This window comes from Dromaius novaehollandiae, chromosome Z (assembly GCF_036370855.1).
Source record: "Dromaius novaehollandiae isolate bDroNov1 chromosome Z, bDroNov1.hap1, whole genome shotgun sequence".
NCBI lineage: Eukaryota > Metazoa > Chordata > Aves > Casuariiformes > Dromaiidae > Dromaius > Dromaius novaehollandiae.
The window spans coordinates 60,259,265-60,279,332 of NC_088132.1; the positions used below are offsets into that span (position 1 = coordinate 60,259,265).

General features: G+C 44.2%; 1 long non-coding RNA gene across 1 annotated transcript in view; it reads right to left on the reverse strand.

The window, feature by feature from the left end:
• The window catches only part of LOC135324802 (uncharacterized), a 54,465-nt gene that overhangs the window by 31,930 nt on the left and 2,467 nt on the right, over window positions 1-20,068 (reverse strand). Inside the window, exons 3-4 of the long non-coding RNA XR_010386066.1 lie at window positions 19,015-19,203; window positions 10,354-10,477 (exon numbers count right to left, since the gene is read on the reverse strand). This is a non-coding gene — a long non-coding RNA (uncharacterized LOC135324802). The remainder of the gene's footprint in view (window positions 1-10,353; window positions 10,478-19,014; window positions 19,204-20,068) is intronic.

Consider the following 20,068-nt stretch of genomic DNA (forward strand, 5'->3'; position numbering starts at 1 on the left):
AGTAAAGCCTTAGAAATAGAAAGTGCATAAAGAGGCTCAGGTTAGTGTTTGACTTTGCTTCATTTTAGATTATGAATAAAAAAATCCAGCTTTTTCCAGCCCAGAAAGGAGAAGTTTTGCATATGCTTTTGCCTGCATATCCTTGCTTGCCATATCGGGGGGGGGATTTATGTAGTGCACAGCCTCAGGTCCTTCATTGCAATCTTCTGCTTCAATTTTCAACACAAAATGAATAGAAATGTTTCTCCTGACCTCAACTCTGGACTTTGAAATACAGATTTTGAGATGAGAAAGAAATACATTCTTTTCCTAGCTACACCATATTTTTTCTGGAGAGGAAGTGAACATTAGCCAAAAAGCAAAATTATAATCCATGAGTTCCTGTATTTTAACTGTTTCTCATCTTGAAGTAATAAACAAAGGTTAATCAAATACTTACTAGCTGAGTAAATATTTTTGCTCATATGTATAAACCAACCTAGGTCAGATTCTCATGTTTTGGCTCTGCATTAAGAAATATGTCTTTGAAAAGCTTTTCAAGGTTAGTAGATTCAAAATTAAGTTTTTCCATCTTAACACCATATGCTAAATTGAGGAACTATGCATATATACATACATATGTATATACAGACACTCTCTATATATAGTGTCTTACAGACCCTCCAAGAACTGTTTCTTTTTCCTCTAAACAAAGTCCATCAGTCTGTTCATGAAAGTGTCCCTAAGAAACTCTGCAATAAAAAAAAATTCAAAATGCATTTGATAGAGGTCAGCATGTTCCAGCAAGGTAACACGCTCCAGCTGCCTACAAACTAGGTGCGAGGATCTTTCCACTGCACCTTACAGATGGGGGTGACATGCCAAATCCTCCATTTAGGCAACACCATCCTCTGCAAACCCCCTCTCTATGTATGTTCACATCTATCTGACTCTCAGCAGTCTGGAGACCTGTATCTCTCTTACCACGGGCCAGCACAAAGGACAACCCTGTGCTGTGGACACTTTCAGAATTAATCATTTGCTGCAGCTCTGCAGATGATGTGGTACAAACCCTCAAAGTTATGTTGATCAACCTATCAAATTTTTCCATGAGGCCATTGATCTGAGGCTAATATGCTGCAGGCCCTAAAGGGCTTGACCCCACGTTTTTTCCCAAAAGCTAGAGAGAAGAGGGAACAGAAGTGTAACTCCCTGTTCTGTGAGGACCTCCCAGAAGAAAGCTAACCTGCCAGAAACCAGAAACCTCTGCCACTGCCTTACCTGGACACAGCACCAGACAACGATACTTTCAAGTAGCATCTGCCAGCATGAATATCTACATCTTCCAAAACTGTGTTGCTCTGCCTTAAAATATCTGTGGCCACATTTTGAAAGCTTTCCTCTCTGAGGACAGCAGTCTCAGGTTTATTCCAAGCTCTTCCCACACGCTGGTAGGATCACATTTATTGTGGTTGTGCTGAACTGCTTTAAACTAACACTTCTGCAGTAACCTTCGCTTCAGACAGCTGATCACTTTATGTCCTGAGAAAGACATTATCAGACCAGACATTAAGCCTGGGAACCATTATGTGCCTTCTGATTCCCCAGACTCAGTTTCCTTGTGGGCAAGAAAAGCACCCATACCCTGAAAAAAGAAGTTTTCCCCCTCCCTGCAACCATTGCTAAGAGGTTTAATAGCACTCAGTGTAGCAGTAGCCTTCAGCTTCCCTGAGGAGCAATCAAGCATGAAGGTCTGCCTGAACCTTCTTGGAGGGCAGGCATTATGGCCCTGGATAAGGCACAAGCAGTGGAAACTGCCACCATTTTCACCAAACTCTGCTTAGCTTGTTAAGGACTGCAGTCTTCCAAGCCAGCTCCATCACCCCACCAGCAAGTGGGTGGCCCTGGGCCACAGCTGAGCCAATGTCTCTGTATCCTGAAAGCAAAAACACACAGCGAGTGTTATCAGACCAGCCATCCACTCTCTCTTAGTAGACCACCCTTCTCAGTGAGTCATTTTGAATATAGGACCTTCTTCTCATCTACCTCTGTGGAGGTAACACGCCAAATCTGTGCATGTCAGAAGGACCTGACGCTGGCATCTGAGAGATGATCCCAGAAGTCAAGGATCCCTCAGAGATTCGGGAAGGACATCTCCTCTCCTGGAGCTGGCTGTGCTCTGTTTGGTTAGGGAGGGAGACTGTGTATGTTTTGCCTTACAGACAAACCATTAAAACATTTTAAAATGGAAGACTAGACCCCAGATCCTATTCTGGTGTTAATAAAATACAAGACAGAGCAGACGAATGGATTGAAGAGAATTCTTTTATTTTTCTGATTATCACCAATAATTTGGGGCTGAAGCGAAGAGCTGCACAGTTACCTCATTCCTTGGTCATCCATCAGGCTCGCCTCCATGAGCCTCAGCAAATCCATTTGCCCCAAAGGACCCAGAAGCCAACTTTCTCTGCAGCTGTTTTTACTAGGCTAACCTTTCATGGATCCAGGCCAGACCACAAGGAAGCAAGCCACGGCCATCTGCCCATTATGTGCCTTATCCTGGAAAGATAGAGCATCCCAGGTCTTTGTCAGCAGTGGTCTAGCCTGGCTCTTTTCCCAGTTTGGGATTTACCCAAAACTCACTCCTGGGAAATCCTCACATGACTTCTCCTTACAGGATCCCATCCTGAGCCAGTTCTGCCTGGATTTGTTTTCTCTGAACTGCATTAGTTTCTCTTTATTTATCCCTGTCTATTATTTTTTTGAAATTTTGTATTTCCCACCTAGTGGCCATATTTTTAAGATGACGTGGCTGTGCCTCATCAGTCATGGGAAGTGACTGGCCTGACTCCTGATCTCTGTCTTACCTGAGGGGTTATTCCACCATCAGGACTGTAGTCCCTTCCCTCCACTTACTCTTTTTGCATGTCCCAACCCAGTTCAGTCTTCAGTCATAAGACTGTTTAAATGGTTCAGATGTACATCAATGACTTTCTAGCTATTTATATGGACATCAGTAAGACTATGAGCAGTGGAGCCTAATCAGTCTACCGCAAGCTTGGCAGTGTATCAGACCAGGACAGGTAAACGGAGAACAGCTGACAAAAGGAACGAACAGACCCTCTGGCCACTTTCGACTTCTCTGCTCCAAGCACCAGGTACCTGCTTATAACTCAGCCAGCTGGAGGAGGCCCTCTGCATACATGCAAAGCAAGATTCAAACTCAAACACTCCGGATTCACAGCGAGATGTTTTAACGTGACTTCTCAAAAACAGTAGGATAGAGAAGTATCTATATTGCTCCCTCCTGCTTTCCCAGCTCCATACTGTCTTTCTCCCAGTACTTCCAGTTCAGTTTCAGCTTCTCCCCTTGCGTGTGAAGCCTTGTGGTTCTCAGCTACGATTTCTGTCATTACTGCTTGTGAGCGGGAGAGCAGGATTAGGACAATGTCAGCTCTATCTGCCCTGGATATTCCTGCTTTTGGAGTCTCCTTGTGCTTTTAGGTTGTATGAGTCTTCTCAAACAGATATTGGCAGGTTGGGCTACTTCCCCAGACTGTCATCAGGGTCTGGGTCATACCTTTTGCCTGCGTGTTCCAGGGAAGTGTCTCTGCCCGTTGTGCCTTGGGTAGCTCTCTAAGCTCTGACTCACACGGCTCCATAATCTGTCTCATAGGAAGCCAATTGTTCATGGCTTTCCTCCATCTTTCCTATCCCTCTTGCTACTTGTAAGAATGTCATACATTTTTTTCTTACCGTTTCCTTTGACTAATCTTGCTTTTTTTCTGCTGTGGTGACTTTATGGGAAATAGTGTGGTTGTAGAGAACCCAGTCCCAGTGACTACACCAGATGCACAACCACCACCACAACTCAGTGGGAGAGCTGGTTTCTGACCTTTACACAGTCTCTCTGGGAACACATCCCCTCAATTCTAAGATTATAGGCCTCTACTTTTCTTGCAAGAGTGAGCTTCATTTCCTATAGTGGCTCTTCAGCACTCTCAAAAGAAGCTGAACTGCTATTAGGGACATAGCCCTTCAGGGAGAAATGCAACTAACAGATGTTTGCAGTGGGACAGGGTAACCTTTCAAAACAAACAGGAATCTATTAGACAATCTTAATATATTTATAGCAAGTCCATATCAGCCACATTATATCTCTCTCTCTCTCTTTTCAACAATGACAAAAAATTCATTTCTATCAGTATACTAAGCAGGCAGTTTTCATTCTCCAGTTCTGACACTTCTATCTTATTTTGTGCTCTAGTTACATTATTTTAACTGTTTCTGAATCCCTTGGCTGGCAAGCATAATATGTGGTCATAGGTCTTCCACTGTAAATATATCAAGTGTCTCTGGTCGTTAACAGCTTGACTCAAGCATGGGATCTTCACCAGATCCACCTGGCCAGGCAGCTCTGGTGGACTCCATGCAAGCCCACATGGTGGAGCTGATGCAGTGTAACGCCGTGGGTGCGCAGTCACTGAGACGTGAACCAACGCAGGAGCAGTATACACCATTCCAGCTTGCATACTGAGGTGCAGCTGCCATGCCTGCTACTTCAGCAGTCTCCCTGGGGCCTCCAGCACCTCCTCTAAGAAGATATCACAGCCCCATCACAGATTCAGAGAGAAATCTGCCATCTAGCACTGCCATTTTTGACAGAGGATCTGACAATAGGATTTTTGACAGCAACAAGATCAGAGGCGTGCTTTTGCCTCAGATTCGGCAAGTAAAGAAAAATTCACAGCTGGTTACATCAAGAGAAGGTAACCTTCTGATATGCAGCAGAGGCTTGCTGGCCTACAGTGTGGATATAGAGGCTTCCTTCTACCCAGCTATTTGCTAGATCTGCAAAAGTTAAAAGAACCAGCATTTCGCAGAAAGCACAAAAAAGATTTGTGCTCTATCCCTCCTGGGTGCCTTGTCCTCTCCATGTCCATTAGAAGCCATAATCACACCTCTTAGAATCAGTAACTGTTATGATCACATCGTTTAATTGAAGAGCTTCTAGAAGGACATAGCTCTGACTGAAAACATGAATGCATCCACCCAACAGAGATCAACACTAGAAGCCAAAAGTGGGTCCTCACTGAAGTTCAGTCACTTGAAAGATGGATCTACTTCAAGTAGAGAGTCAAGGACACCTTGAAACTGTATGTTGAACCTTGGTTCAGAAGCCCCATTTTCCTAGGAATCAAGATGCTTTCCATGCAATTCCAGGTTTTGCTTCCATCACTATCTGAATGATAGTCATAGCCACAGTCTCTGAATCGAAGGTCCTTGAGTATATGCCACCAAGTGTTCCTGTTAGGACATCTGTTTTTTAGGCTGACTCTGAATCCATTCCACATCTGTAGCTCCAGTCTGGTCCCAGATATCTGTCTGTATCCTTTCCTAGTTTGGAAGAGAGAAGCCCTCCCCTGAGGTTTGTCAGACTGGAAACTGCCAGAGCTCCCAGAACAACTCCTGCTGTTTCTTCAGATACCTGGGCACAGGCTTGTTTCAGGATACCTCAAATAAAATTATTTCCTGAGTCTCAGAAAAGCCTTCTGCAAACCAGTTTTTTTTTTTTTTTTTTTTTTTTTTTTTGGTGGAGGTGGCAGTGGGGTGGAGGTCCAGAGGGCAAGTATTTCCCTTGATGATGAGAGACATGCCTTATTTTCAAGTGTCACTTGAAGTGCACTTATCAAGGCACTGATTCCACTTTTCCATAAGGAAAAGAAGGTCAGTCTCACTCTGGGTCTGTGTAGTATTTATTACAGTGTAGACCAGAGCTTCCTGAGGAGTACTGTGTCTGACTCTTGCCACAGCTCAAGATCTTCCTTGTCCCTTCTTCACAGTCCTACCTCAGTTTCCTCAACTAACTCTTCGGCATTGCTATTGATTTATTTGAGACCAAACTTCTGGCTAAAATAGCGGAGACATCATTATATGAAATGGAGAAATGTTCTGGAGATGTTTTGGTGGAAAGTGGCTTGATTATGAAAAATAACAAGCCATGATTGTAATCTGTGTAGTGAGTTATCAGTTTGAAAATCTCAGGCACATCTCTAGTGTGTCCTGAGAACACAGGACAGGCTGGCTGTAGCACGGTTTTAGAGGGAATGATCTGGGGAGGAGTGGTTAGAAACTAAATTAGATGTACAAGAAAAGACTTAGATCCCAGGCACCTACAGTAGCTAATTTTAAAATGCTTTCAGTTATGTGTTCAAAGCAATCTCTACAGGATTTTCTCTGAGTTTAACTGTGTGGCTGAGAAGGTTTTCTTCTGTTGTTGCTAATTAGAATTATGATCAACTGAAATTTGTGTACAGTCCAGCAATTAAGCTGCTTATATCTGTCTCATCAAGAGATTTCCCGAGGCGTGTTTTACCTTAGATCTCTCTCTGGCAGTGGGGTGACACTTCTTTCCACCCAGTCCCCCCACATATCTCTTCTTTAGTAGACTTCTTACATCCTCTTCACCTTTCTGTTGCTTGCCTTCATCCCTTGGCATTCCCTTTATATGCCCCTGCTAAGGAGGAACGTCTCCTGGAGCCACAAGAAAGTGGTTGTATTCAAACACTGGCTTGGAAAGGAGCAGTGTTCTTCATCCCCAACCAGGGGGGGTGGGGGTAAAGAATACTGCTCTGGGAATCCCCAGCTAGTCCTGCTAGCACTGCAGCTCCAGTCACGATGGATGCTGCAGCCCCAGCTCGAGCTGGGTTGTAACTGGGCTATGTGGAATGCTGGATCAGCACGTCACCTTATTTCCCCAACCTTGTCTCTCACTTTCACTCCCTTTCTCTCACCCTCGTCCAGTGCAGATCAGGGTTATGCCTGAACAGGCCTGCTGTAGACCCTAAACCCAGAGGGAAGGTTTCCAAAAGTGCAACACGACAAATCAGTCTGTGCTCAGAACTGATGCATGCACATGCACTTCATTGAGATGCCTCAGCACCAGGATCTTTCACTTAGTGTCAAAAAATGACATATTCTATGAGGTTTGCAGTGATTAATATGAAGCAGTATCAGCTTCTAAAGGAATACTAAATCAATCTCAATACACTGTTGAAAGCAAATGCAAATAATATATCCACATTTCATCCAGCAGATGCAAATAGCAGGACTAAGCTTTGCTCTGCCTGATGCTTAGTTGACTTTCCCTGACAATTTAGTCTGCAAACTAATCACTTAATCATTGACATTTGGCACATCCAGAGTCCTTTTAGCCACAGAAAAAGAGTGGAGTACAGACAGCTGTGAGGGCAGGGGACACAAATGAGAAAGGAATATAAATGTTACCTTCCTCCCTGGCCAACTATAGTTCTGACTCCTTACCAGCTTGCCAAACAAGATGCCATTTGTCCTTGGAAGACATACGAATTCTAAAGTTCCCCAAGCTCAAGGTATGCAATTATGGCTGGATTTTGCAAACAGAGTGCAAGGGAGTGTGATGTGGTTTCCTATGCCTGCCCTTGCACATTTCTGCTGAAATTAAGCCCTTCCAATCAGGACGCTACTGACTGTGGTGGGAAGACACCATCTATTTTGGCCTTAAGGTCAAGGAGGAAGTTTTCCCACCATGTCACAGAAAGGGATGGAAAGTTGTGGCTGATCTGCTCAGCAGTGCTAGCCCATGCGAAGGCAAAACCCCTGCCATGGCAGCTCCCAGGTGAGCTTCACCTTGAAGGAAGCCACCACTATGGCTCCTGGGCAGCTGACGTGTGTGTCAGCTTTAATACACGTCTAAATCTATTTGTGCTGCCCCCAAAACACATTTTCTTCTAAGACAAGGCAAAAAGGTAAGTGACTGATACAAAAATGATCAAGATGGTCTTTTTCAGAGATAGCTGTTCAGTATGCAAGTTTGAATATAGCCATAGACCACACCTGTAGGTCTGAATCAAAGCCCTGCAAAATCTATGGATCTGGCCTGAGCCTTGAGAGATCATATTTTGTAATTTGTGTATACATACACACTGGAGAAGGAGTGAAGACCATGAAAACAATGGCTGAGAGACAGCCAAAGACCTCCTAGAGAAATTAAGTCTAGAATCAAAGTTCCTTAAGAGTTATGCCTACTAGCAATGGAGACAGAATTAATGTATAGTAAGTAATAAAAGATAGAAAATATAGATAGATAAGAAAGAGGCAGAACTCAGAAAACACTTCTGGCGTTGAAGCAAAGTGCCTTTTTAAGAGTGGAATATTACGGAGTCATCTGCAAAACCAAATAATAGTGAAAAAAAATCAACTGTCAGAATTCATTGGCTTGGTTCTCAAAAATGTATTTCATTGAAAACGACAAAGAAAGAAGAACTATAAAAATAAGCTTCTCAGAGGGTTCTGCCCTAATAAAATAAATATATCAAAGAAAGATGAGCAAAAGTTTTGTGACCATCTTGGAATCTGATCATGATGTTCCAGACTCTCGCAGAGTATAAAGAAATTGCATGTTATATTATGCCTGAAGGATTACCCCTTCTAATGGTAGCTGTAAACAGTATGCCTATTTGAAACCTTGAATGAGAAAGGACAAAGCATACTGTGTGACTCAAATCCACACTGCTCTCTACAAAAACACATCAGCAGTATTACACCTAAAACAAGCTGAGACAGCTTGTGAAAAATAATAATATAGTGCAAAAACATGCCCACTGGTCTGTTGCTGCAGACGGGGTGGCCCGCTCCAGAAACGTGAGGAAATCTCAGCCAAGACCTGGTGGTGCCGGGCGGCTCCCGCACCTCCGTGCCTGCGCCAAGCCCCGAGCCCGCCGCTCAGTGCCCGGCACGGTCCCCTCATCCGGGCTGCACTTCAGCAGACCACGCTTTGCAGCTGCTGCCCACCGTTTAGTTGCAGCGAGACCCTGCCGATGGGAAGCTTAGTTTAAAAACACATGCCCAGTCGCCTACAAGAGGCAGAGCGGAAGGACCTGGTCGCAGCTCGGGAGATGGCACCTGCCGGCAGCAAAGCAGCAGCGGCAGCCAGTTCCCGCGCACCGGCGCGAGCGCGAGGCCCCGCAGCGCCGGGGCGCATGGGTCCGCGGGCACCAGGCTGTGCTCTGCTCGGAGGCCGGGTGCTGGGGATGAGCCACCGCCACCATCCCACCGTGCAGCCTCGGTGGCACCAAAAGCATCACAGTGCCCCCGGGAGCAGAGAGGAGACCCCCTGCCGCCCAGCCGGCTGTGGCTGGCACAGAGCCTCCTCTCACGGGGCTGTTGAATTCACATTTGCCAATATTAGGGAATTTTAATAAGGCTCAGACTTTTTTTTTTCTTTTCTCTTCTTCCGCTTTTTAATCAGATACCCAGAAAGGTGACAAAGGCCAGATAAGCCTTGCTGGGGCTCCGGAGCGGGACCAAGTCCCCGCTTTGAGTAATCCCGCTCCAGAGTTTTCCCGCAGTTTGTCGCAGGGTCGTAGTGCCTTGTGCTCTTGCCCGTGAGCCCAGACTTGTCTCCAGTGCTTCATGGGCCCTGCACATGAATGTTTCGGGTCATCCTAGGGGGCCTAGTAGTCCTGAGTAGGCAGTCCTAAGCCTCCCTATGCCCCAGCTTGATTATTTTTTGTAGTGGTTTTAAAACTTTTTTTTTTTTTGCCATTGAAATAACCTGGCTAGTGAACTTTCTGGAAACCAGTACTGCTCTACTTTAATGTGTACTTTCAGCTAAACAGGTACCTTTTTGGTTGCCCTTTCCTTCTGCATGGCTACCTGCTCCTCGAGCACAGTTTCACACCACTGCGCTCTCCAGTCTGCCCTGGCTCGTGCTGGCAAGCTCCACAGTAAGCTCGTTGCACACCGTACTGCCCTAATCCGGGGTACTGCCCACATTTACCTGGGGAAAGACTGGAGAACTAATTTTTTTCAACCTTTCTGTTTCATTTCTGGAAACCTGCAAAAAAAGTGGGTGGAAAAGCAAAAGTTGCAGGAACAAGGAGCTGAATGGAGGCCCTAGGAGTCAGTGTGTAGGTGCAGGGCTGCAATGCTGCATGCATTTACAAGATGTCTTTCAATACTGTCTTAATGAGGATTCTATTTATTTTTACAAATAAGGAATACTTGGGTGTTAAACGCTCCATGACTGAAACATCCCTTTCACACCTGAGGAGAGATCTGCCAGTCTGGCTTTGATAATGGATAGTAGCCAAATAGATATATAAGCAGGTCTTTTACTTGCCTATTTTGGAAGACCAACAGACCTCTTTCAGGGATTCAGGCCAATGGCAGTACTTACATTTAATAATTCTATATAGCACTTTCCTACAGTGCACTGCAGGGTGTTGTAAGGCTTCATTAGCTAGTGCTTGTAAAACATTTTGAGCCCTCAAATAAAAGAGACTGTTTTTGTGTCAGATATTATGAGGATGTTTTTCACTGTTCAAAACTTACCGTTGCACCCTGGAGCAGCCAGCTTTGCCCAGCACTCAGTGCAGTCGGCTCTGGCAGCGGCAGGCATCAGCCACCAGCGATAGTGTTACCATCACCATGCATGAGCAGGAGTGTCTGGAGCAGCCTGAAAGGAACAGTGGTACACTGGTTTTTTTTTACAGCTAAAGGAACATTTCATTGATTTCTAAGTAGAAATCTTAATTTTCTCTATTGGCAACACTATAGCAGCAAATCCTATTTATAGACCAGTCATGTCTTTACCAGGAGATTTTATTCAATTACTTTTTAAACCTTTAGAAAGAGTCATAAAAAGAAATAGAAAGTAACAAAAAGGAGGCAAGAAGGCTATATTTCAGCATAAGTGAAAACTATTGCTGTTACTATTCACAGAACAATTCATGCTGAACAGCAGTAAGCTTTTACTGGCACATTAAACAAATAAATGACAGTTTAAATTAAAACATTTAATCAACTGTTGGTCTTGACAAACCTTCCTGTACTTGGCCATCAATTTTATATACCTAGAGGCAACCCAGACCTTTTTGTCCAGCCCCTCAGCATGGCTGGGGCCAAGCCGTGTGCCCAGGACCGTGGTGGGTCACGTACTGCCTCCCAGCACGGCCCAGCACCACCAGTAAAGCGCTGTTGCGTCAGTATGTCCCTCATCTCTCCCTCGCTGCCCCCAGGTTCGGGTGGGCATCTTCGCCTAGCATCGACCCTGCGGCAGCCAGGACGCCTTCCTAAAAACATAGTCTGAGATAGGTTAAGTCCAGAGAAACTGTAAGGTCACCCACATTTTGGGACCATCTGTGCTAGAGCTGAGAGCCCTGCCCGTATCACCTCCCTGTCTGCCAGGCTGACTCCTGTTCCTTACAGGCACTCTTTTCTTTCACTTTATTTTACTCCAAACAGTTTTATCATGTTTTTATGCAGCACAAATATGTCAAACAGAGGAGTCATTACTTAATTACTTGATATCTAAATCAGAAAGTTTAGTGAAAGATCTCAAGTTTGCTTAATTACAGCAACTTTATATAAACATCTGCTAGCAAACATCAGGGCTTGCAGGAAGTACACCACAAATGACAGGAGGCCTCAAGAAAATAATCTGGGGTAACAAAATAAACACAGTGGTTCATCTCAACTTGCTAATCTTCTGAATATTTCCATTCGAGAGTGCTTCTGACATGCATTTTTGAAATTCAACCAGAGAAGTCTACATATCATTGGAGTGTTTTGCTTTGCTGCTCCACCAGCCTGAAAACCGAGTCTGTATTTCTACTCTCCATCCAATTTCTCAAAGAATGTCGTTAACATTATACCATCTCTCTCTTCCACAAAACTTAGCCAGTAAGACCTTAAGCCTGGCATAAATATGTGTATTTCAACTTAAAATCTATAAATTTTAGTTTGGTCACTTTTTCTATTCACAGAAGGGTCTCTAATGGATGGGCAGAGCTAATTTTGTGACCAACTGTCCTGTCAGAATTTTTTGCAGTATACAGTGCCTCCAGCCATGCGCGTCAGCCTCCAGGCACATCCTCCAGACAAAATCAGGCTTTTTTAAACGAAAGAGGCACCTCGTCCTCTAACTTCTCTCGCAGTTAGATGGCAAAAATCTCTACCAAGACTAGATCCACCTCGTCCTCACAGACTTTTCCTACCAAGAAGAGGCCTTAGATGTCAGGCAGAACTAGACGATCAGATTGTCCCCAGCACATCCAGCATCTGGAAAAGGAAGAAGCCGAAATTCAGGTGGGAAAGGCCTAAAGCTTGTTCTCTGCAGGATATTGGCTGCAACCCCACCGAAGCCCAAATCCCTGCTCTCAGTGCCCTCTCGCGTGCATCAGTCACCTACAAGCAAAGTGTCCCCCGAGGCTGTGGTCCACAGCACCAGGGCAGCATCGGGGACCACAGGCCGGGCTCTGCCGGGACTCAGTGCCCCTCAGCAGAGCGGGCCATGCACGGCCCCTCCCGGCCCCGCCGGCCAAGGGCAGGCCCGCCAGGCTCGCCCAGCCGTGCAGGCATACAGGGCTGTATCTTCATGTAGGGCCCGATGCTGAGCCTGCCTCTGCGCCTGTGCCAGGGGAGGAGGAGACAGGAGATGCCTCCTTACTCTGTGTCCTCACCTACTCTTCTCCTGCTTTATAAGTGAAATCAATAGACCTTCTGCAGCCTACGTTATTGTTTACTGTTGATAAATTTCTCTTATAGAAAAAATATATATAATCAAACTTACTAAGCACATTAATGCCAAAATACTGCAATGCATCATACTTAATTGTGACATATCCACCTGTTCTTAGCAGTGTTACCTGTTTGTCACAAAGGAGAGCTGTAGTTACGCATACAATTTTAATTCTGGTGTAAGCTGAGTTCTGGTCACCACAGCAGGTAACCTCTCAGTATTTTACCTGATGGAATTAGGGTATTAACAGTCTAAAAGACTATTAAAAAATAAAAATAACAAGAAGGTAGTCTTATCAGAGTAAAACCTAAGCCATTTCCCAGAGCTGCCAGAGTCTCTTAAATCACCCACAGGAGAGGAGCTTTTTCTTATTTGGCATGGCTTAATGATGGCCCTAGAAAAGAACTAATTAACCTAATGGCAGGAAACCTAGTGTGTAATATTGAGCATGACATTAATAGCTGTGCAAATGCCAAAGAAATCTTTTTTTTCCCAAATTATTATGTGATTTTTCTTACTGTTGATCAAGTTATGCCGAGAGACATTTGAACTACCTACATGATCTTATAAAATTTGCATTTATATAGCTTCTTCCATACTTACAGTCATCAAATGCCTTAATGAAATAATTCTTTACAGAGATGGGGAGAGACATTTTTATACCCACACGGAAGGCAACCAATCTATAGAGATAAATAGGGAAAAATAAAGCAAAATTTTACATTCATTAGTGGTGCTCAAGGCAGAAGAGAAGCCAATTCAGTCTCCTAGAACTGCACAGGCTCTGTTTGCTGTGGGTAGAGAGAGCAATTTTAGAAAGGAAAGTAAACAAACACAGAAGGAAAAGAGTTGAGTTCTCCACTAGATGCAATTTCACCCCTGCAGTCTCCTTTAATTGACTGAAGAGACTTTGCCATACAGCTCCCTGCTATTACCTGTCAGCTTAAATTGGTTCTTAGAGCAATGTCCTGAATGAAACCTCTTGATTAAATCGTTGTGCTATACACATACACACAGGGGCAGAGGAAGAGGCAGACTTGCCTCCCTCATAAAATGTACGTCTCCCACCTTGGGGATTCCATAATGTTTCAAGGTTTTATCCCATTAGCGCTCCATCAAAAAAGTGCACCTAAGCAGCATTCCTTCCCCCACAATGGCAAAATGACAATTCAGTACCAAATTAGGTACAGTTATTTTTTCTGTGAAACTTGCAAAACACTACTACCAAGTTGAGTTACACTCATGGAGGTAGTGGTGGTAATCTTTAAAACATTTATCAGCTCACTATAAACTTGGTAACATCCATCCTCAGCAAATGCCAAATGCATATTCAATAGCTGATAAATTATATGATACATATATAAATGTATATGATAGATAAAGGCATTAGTCCAATATGACTTAAAGCAATTAGCAACTGCAAAACACATTAAAACCTTAAAGAAGTTATCTGGCCTCTGGACCATAGCTTCCCATATAGGGAAGGACAAAAAAGGCTAAACAGCCCTAAGCACTCTCCATACTGAGGAAGGAAGACCTTTTCAACCTGAGATTTTTTATATATATATATACTTAAGCATATTGATCAGGTGTTAAACTATCAGCCACTGGTCAATAATTCATTACATTGCCTAATGCACTTAACTGCTAAACTAGCTGTGGCAGATTCCTTATCCCGAGCATTAAAACTCTAAAATTAAGACAGAGTGGGGTTGCTGAATTCTCGTTGCGTCAGAAACCCAGAAGACTCTTGAGTTCCTTCCTGATGAAAAGTGTATAACACTATTAGAGTCTAATCCTATTATTTTATATTTAATTAAAAAAATCTTGCAAGCGAGGTGGCCATCTAATTGCAAATATGCAGAGGCTCAACCTACTTGTTGAAAAAAAACAGAACAAAAAGGAAAAACAACACTGTCTGCTCCCAAAAAACATCTTCAGGCCCAAACACGTACAGCTTTGCTCAACCCAGGAACAGACTTACTCAGAGCCACCAGCAGAGTATGCGGGGGTTTTTTTGAGGGCTGAGCACCGACATGATGAGGATGTCAGATATCAGCTGCCACAAATCAAGCACAACATCTAGCTATTCAAAAGCAAAGTGCTTTCTGTCAAAATCATATTACAGCTTGGTCTGAAATAAAAACGCTTTAACTTTTGTGTGACAGATCTTAGGAGAAAAAAAATGACACGGTTCTGAAACACAAAGCTAAGCTGACTGGATTTTTCTTCTGTAATTTCTAGTTTAGGCAGTGAACCTCCCCAACCCCTTTTCTCCCCAGATCATTTATTCACACAGACTGGCTCTCCCCCAGCAGTGAATCTGGGGCACCACGTGAAAGGAGAGCAGCTTGTCAGGCCTTCGGGTGAAGACCCCCCTGATACGTCAGGGCCATTTAAGACAAGATACCAGCCACATTTTCAGACTCTTTTTTTTTTAACTGCTTTTTTATGTGCTTATGCGGGGAATCTGGAGAGAAGAGGGCACGGCCCTGGGCTGGGCTGTCCCTTTGGTGTGCCTCCTGCAGAGCTGTGCTCCGGCGCGGCAGACTCCCGGGGAGCCCTGCTAGCGGAGGGCTAGGCTCGCCCGACCCCAGCTTTGATGCACAACACTGTTCTCAGAAATTGTTTTTTTCATTAATGTTCTTAATTGCATCACTAACATCAAAATAAAGCTGCCTTGTGGTTTCTGATACTTTCAGACATCGAGGTCGGTTACGTACATACGTTTGAGAAATGAGGAAATGAAGAAAGAAAATACATGCAGTTGCTGCAGAACAGTCTTAACCCATCCCTCTTTTAACAATTGTCTGTCTCTAGTAACGGAGGCTCCAATAAAGTTAAATGCTTTCAAATCAGCTGGACCAAATTCCTCAAACAAAGTGGAAGGTATTTTTGTGTCAGCAAAGCTGATTATTAAACAAATATTAGAAAAATTCCAACTTATTCCATATTTTAGTGTAATTCCACCGCTTCAAAACAGAGAAAGGAATTTTCCAATCTGACATTGGTTTGCCTGAGGTTATTCAAGATTTTATTAGCAAAGAATTACAGGCTAAACATATAATTAATATCAGTCAGCGTGGTTTCATGGAGAGTAGATTCTGTCAAACAAACACTTTTTAGTTTCCTTTTTTTAAACAATATTTTATCAATTCTATGCTGATGGAAATAGTTTTCCTTACTATCACACTACATTTTGACTGAAAAGCTTGCTTGCATTCCTTGGAAGTAGCAGAGTACATTCTGTGGATTTAAAAATGGCTCACTGATAACTATCCAAACTGTGATGTTAGTGTAAAGATATCAAGGAGCAGGGCTATGAGAAAAGGGATATCTGAGGAAAATTATCTTTGGTCCAACGTTAGTTGATATTATCAATGGATCTGGATGAAAAGGAAGATAGGATAAAATTCTTGCAAAGTAAATATGCAGTTGTCATGGAGACCGGTGGGACAGTGAATAACAAGAAGGTTTGGTCTTCTGGACTGACCTGAACCACTTCATTAAATGGTCTCCAGACCTTATAATGGATAGCATTGCACTGCGTCGCATCAAAGAAAATCGTGAGAAAGGTGGTTTGAAAATTGTGTACCCAGACAGGTACCCACAGGAAGAAGAGGGATAAGACAAAGGAGAAGGGTTGACGCAGGCTTAAAATTCATGGATGGGAGCTGAAAACAGGTAAACATGGCCTTAGACTAAGACATGGTTTCACAGCAGTGCAGGTAATTAAACAGCAGAAAGAATGACTGGAAAAATTGGTACACTTCCAATCACTTAGTCTTTAAAATGAGATTTCATGCTTTTCTAGAGGACCTGCATGCTTTAATCCTCTTCTGGAGAAAGTGAATGGCCTCTGTGTAAAGGCAGTCAGAGTAAATGGTCATAGCTGTTGCACAGCACCTCACAGCCTATGAATAATTCATTGACAGGTCAGATATTAAGTTTACAACACAGCAGAGAGGGGAAAAAAGCCAGCTTGGCTTTGGGGCAGCATCTGCAGAGACATCTTATAAAATGAGGAGTCCTGCTCTAAACGTCTCTGAACACCAGTCCTGGGCCACCATCTCACCAAAAACTGTCTAGCTACAATGGAGCTTAGAGAAGAGCAACAAGAGCTGTCCTGGCAAAGGACTCATTTTTAAGCAGAAATCCTGGTGGGTGACTAAGAGGACAATGCCTTAGAACGGGAGGTCACTGCTAGGACGGGGCAAAAGTATTTCAAGCACTTTAACAACAAGAAATAAAATGTAATTAAGAAAAGCAAAATGTTGGGACTTGTAAATGTTGCTGGGGACTTGTAAAACTGCATTATAAAACATGACATGCGTTTCAAGGAGATGAACACAACGGTTTAACAAGATTTCGTCTGTAACTTGCTTAATGAATACATCATTTATGGCATTTCTGAAGCACCTGGATCGCAGCAGTGCGTGCCAAGCTCCCCTGCAAGGCTGACGAGTGCCCTGAGCGGCCCCGGAGCGGCTCCCTGTCCCCAGGCACACAGCGCCCGTCGCCCCGCGAGGTGCAGAGGAGGCAGGCTGCGGCCCCCGATCCTCCTGCTCGCCGATATCAGAAACGCAAAGTGAGCTCGTTGCTCCTGCACAGCCCCCAACAAACCAAATCTGTGTAGCTAAACGACAGCCAAGGCAGAGCGTGGCCCTTTGAATGAGAGATACTGCTCCGATTCAGAGGAGAAAGCGTAAAAAAAAGAAAAATAGGTGATGATGTGCCACTGAAAGAGAGGCAGAGAAACACAATACGTGAGCCTTGAATAAAAATGAATAACTAATCACACTATATTCAGGCCGCAGATAGAACATTTCATCCCCTTTTTTGTATGCTGATCAGTCAGGCAGGCACAAAAATGACCCTTCTTGCATGCATGTTTTCAGGAACCTGTTTCACGCAAATGTTTATTTCATCTGACTGGATCTCGGCCGGCCTGCAGCACAGCTGATACCAGGTGTTTGCTATTTAAGGACTGTTCGCTGAAAAGCGCGGCTCAGAGCAATCAGGCAGGTGCCTGTGTGTGAGCATGGTCGTCTCTGCGCCCCCAGGAGCATCCAGAGCTTCAGGCCTCAGCAAAGGCTCCCAGGGAGCCAGGACGCCGGGTTTTCCCCAGCATCTGGCTCAGCGTTGTTACACGGAAGCGCTGAAGCTGGTGCGGTTCGAGGGGGTCTGTGTCAGCCCGGCTCCGGTGAGGCGGCTCGGCGGTGCTCCCCGCGGTGCCTGCCTGCCTCGGCCGCGTCGCGCCCGGCTCACCGCCTCCGGGCTCCCAGCGGTCGGCCGCGCGAGCCTCGGGGTCGCCCGTCTCTGTTATCACGGAGAGGTTTACTGAACAGGCAGGGATTAACAACAAAAGCGTTTCCTGCCTTTCAGCCCCACCGCAACCACCTCCAGCCACCTTTCCCACTACGTTTGTGTTTAGTGTCCTCAGTCCAAACCCAGGGAAAGCTGTCTGCTGAGCATAAAAGGTAAGAAAAACCACTCCTGCTGTTTAGCTAGCCTGTAACAGCACAGGAGACCATCCGAAAGGGGCCATACCAAAAGGCCTGTTTCACCTGGTATCTCATCTACGACAGCGGCCAAAGGCAGGTGCTCAGGGAATAGCTGGGATAAGGACACACCGATAGCACACTTTGCCCCTGTAACGTCCCTACATCCGGCAGCATGTGGCGGAGGGTCACAGGGAGCCAGGGATGGTCCCTGTGCCTTGGGTAACCCCCGATGTGTTTCCCTGCCATTAACATCTCCAGGGTCCCCACAGGAATGTGGACATCTACAACACCACGCGGCAGAGCACTGCACAGCCGAGCCACATTTCACCTGAACGGATTACCCACGCAGCAGGGAAGGGTCGTGTCCCGTGGATCATCCCCTGTTCGTTTTACACCCGTCACCTGTGCACAAGACAGGCATGAAAGAAAGTTCTCGAAAAGGAGGGAGATGTGGGCCAGAAGGTTGAATGGCATAAAGAAATGAGAAGAAAAGGCAGGACGGACTCCAACGCTTTTCTGGACTCTCACTTGCCCTCATTCCTAACCCTACCACAGCAGAGGTACTGGAGAGCTGGAAGGGTCACCTTTGCATTGGTCACCATTGCTTTTGGTTTGGGTTTTTTTATTATTATTACAAAGAGCTGCTTCGTTTGAATCAAAACTCCAGGGCTTTACCATACTATGTATCCCAGCTACTATCATTTTATTTAGTTAGTCTGCATTTAGTTAGCGTCTTCCACGTTTTCTATAAGAAAAGGTATGCATTTTGTTAGGAAAATTCAGGTTTATTGCTGGGATTACAAGCATAGGAGGAGGAAACAGAAAGAAATTCAAGGACCATGAAAAGGAAGCAAAGTACTTGAAAAAAATATGAATGATGGGCTAACCAAAGAAGAGAAAATATATTCCTAAACACATAAAGATATTGGTGAAGTCTGAAACAGGTAAGCATAAAGTAAGGCTACTTACTTTATACTTGTCATGACCATGATTACCCACAGCAGTACCAGGGACGAAATGCAGACAAACGGGAAGGTGCAACGAGAGGTGCTTTAGTGACTTTCCTGATAGGTGACTAAAAGATGATCAGTAGAGAGACATCTGCCAGTTGTAATCCGTTTATCAGCCAGGATGTTGACTTTGAAGAGATTTCTTAGTCTGGACAGAGATGGGAAAGGAAAGTGAAGAAGTATTAAAACATGTCTGTTGCCCATAGGCGAAACTGAGCATGTAACAACACATTCGCAGCTAGTTTGTATGCTCGTAAAGAAGGAGCATATGTATGTACAGACAGATGCATAAGCAAGGGGGACAAAACCTCTGAAAAGACACCACTACTGCCCCAGAAAAGCAGCTGGCTTTTAAACAGGATCTTCTCGCCAGCGTATTCCAGGATCTAGTTACATTACTATGGATGACAAGAAGTCGTCTTCCTTCATCCTCATGGGGATATAGAGACTACTGAAGTATAGCTAAAGAGCTGAGTGTATTATAACATTCAAACTGTTTTCTGTCCCATTACTGAGCCTAGTTTTAAGAGAATAAAAAGAAACTTCTTTGCTTATAGAGAAAAATATTGTGTCAATCTGAAAGATATTCATCACTAAGGGGAACTCACATGTCCCTGCGGGCTCATAATTAAACAAAACAAAACAAAACAAAAAAGAAAAAAAAAAAGAAAAAGAAAGCAGGGAAACTATGCGATATAATCTCAATAAATACTGTGAAAACAGTCCAAATGCTTTTTCACATGATTTCTGTAAAATTTCTTTGGCTTGCAACATGCCACTGCATTTACCAGTTCTAGAAAGAAACCATATACTTTCACATCAACTACTAGATGTCAAAATAACTGGGGCAATTGCATAACAGTTGCTGTAGCACAGAGGGAAAAAAAATCTATTTTTTTTAGTACACACAATATGGAGCAGAAGGGCTATTTCATGTTTAAATTCTGTAACATTGTGAAAGGGGCTCAGTGTTTCAGGGCAATTTTTTCCCATTTGATAAGGATGTTCTTCTA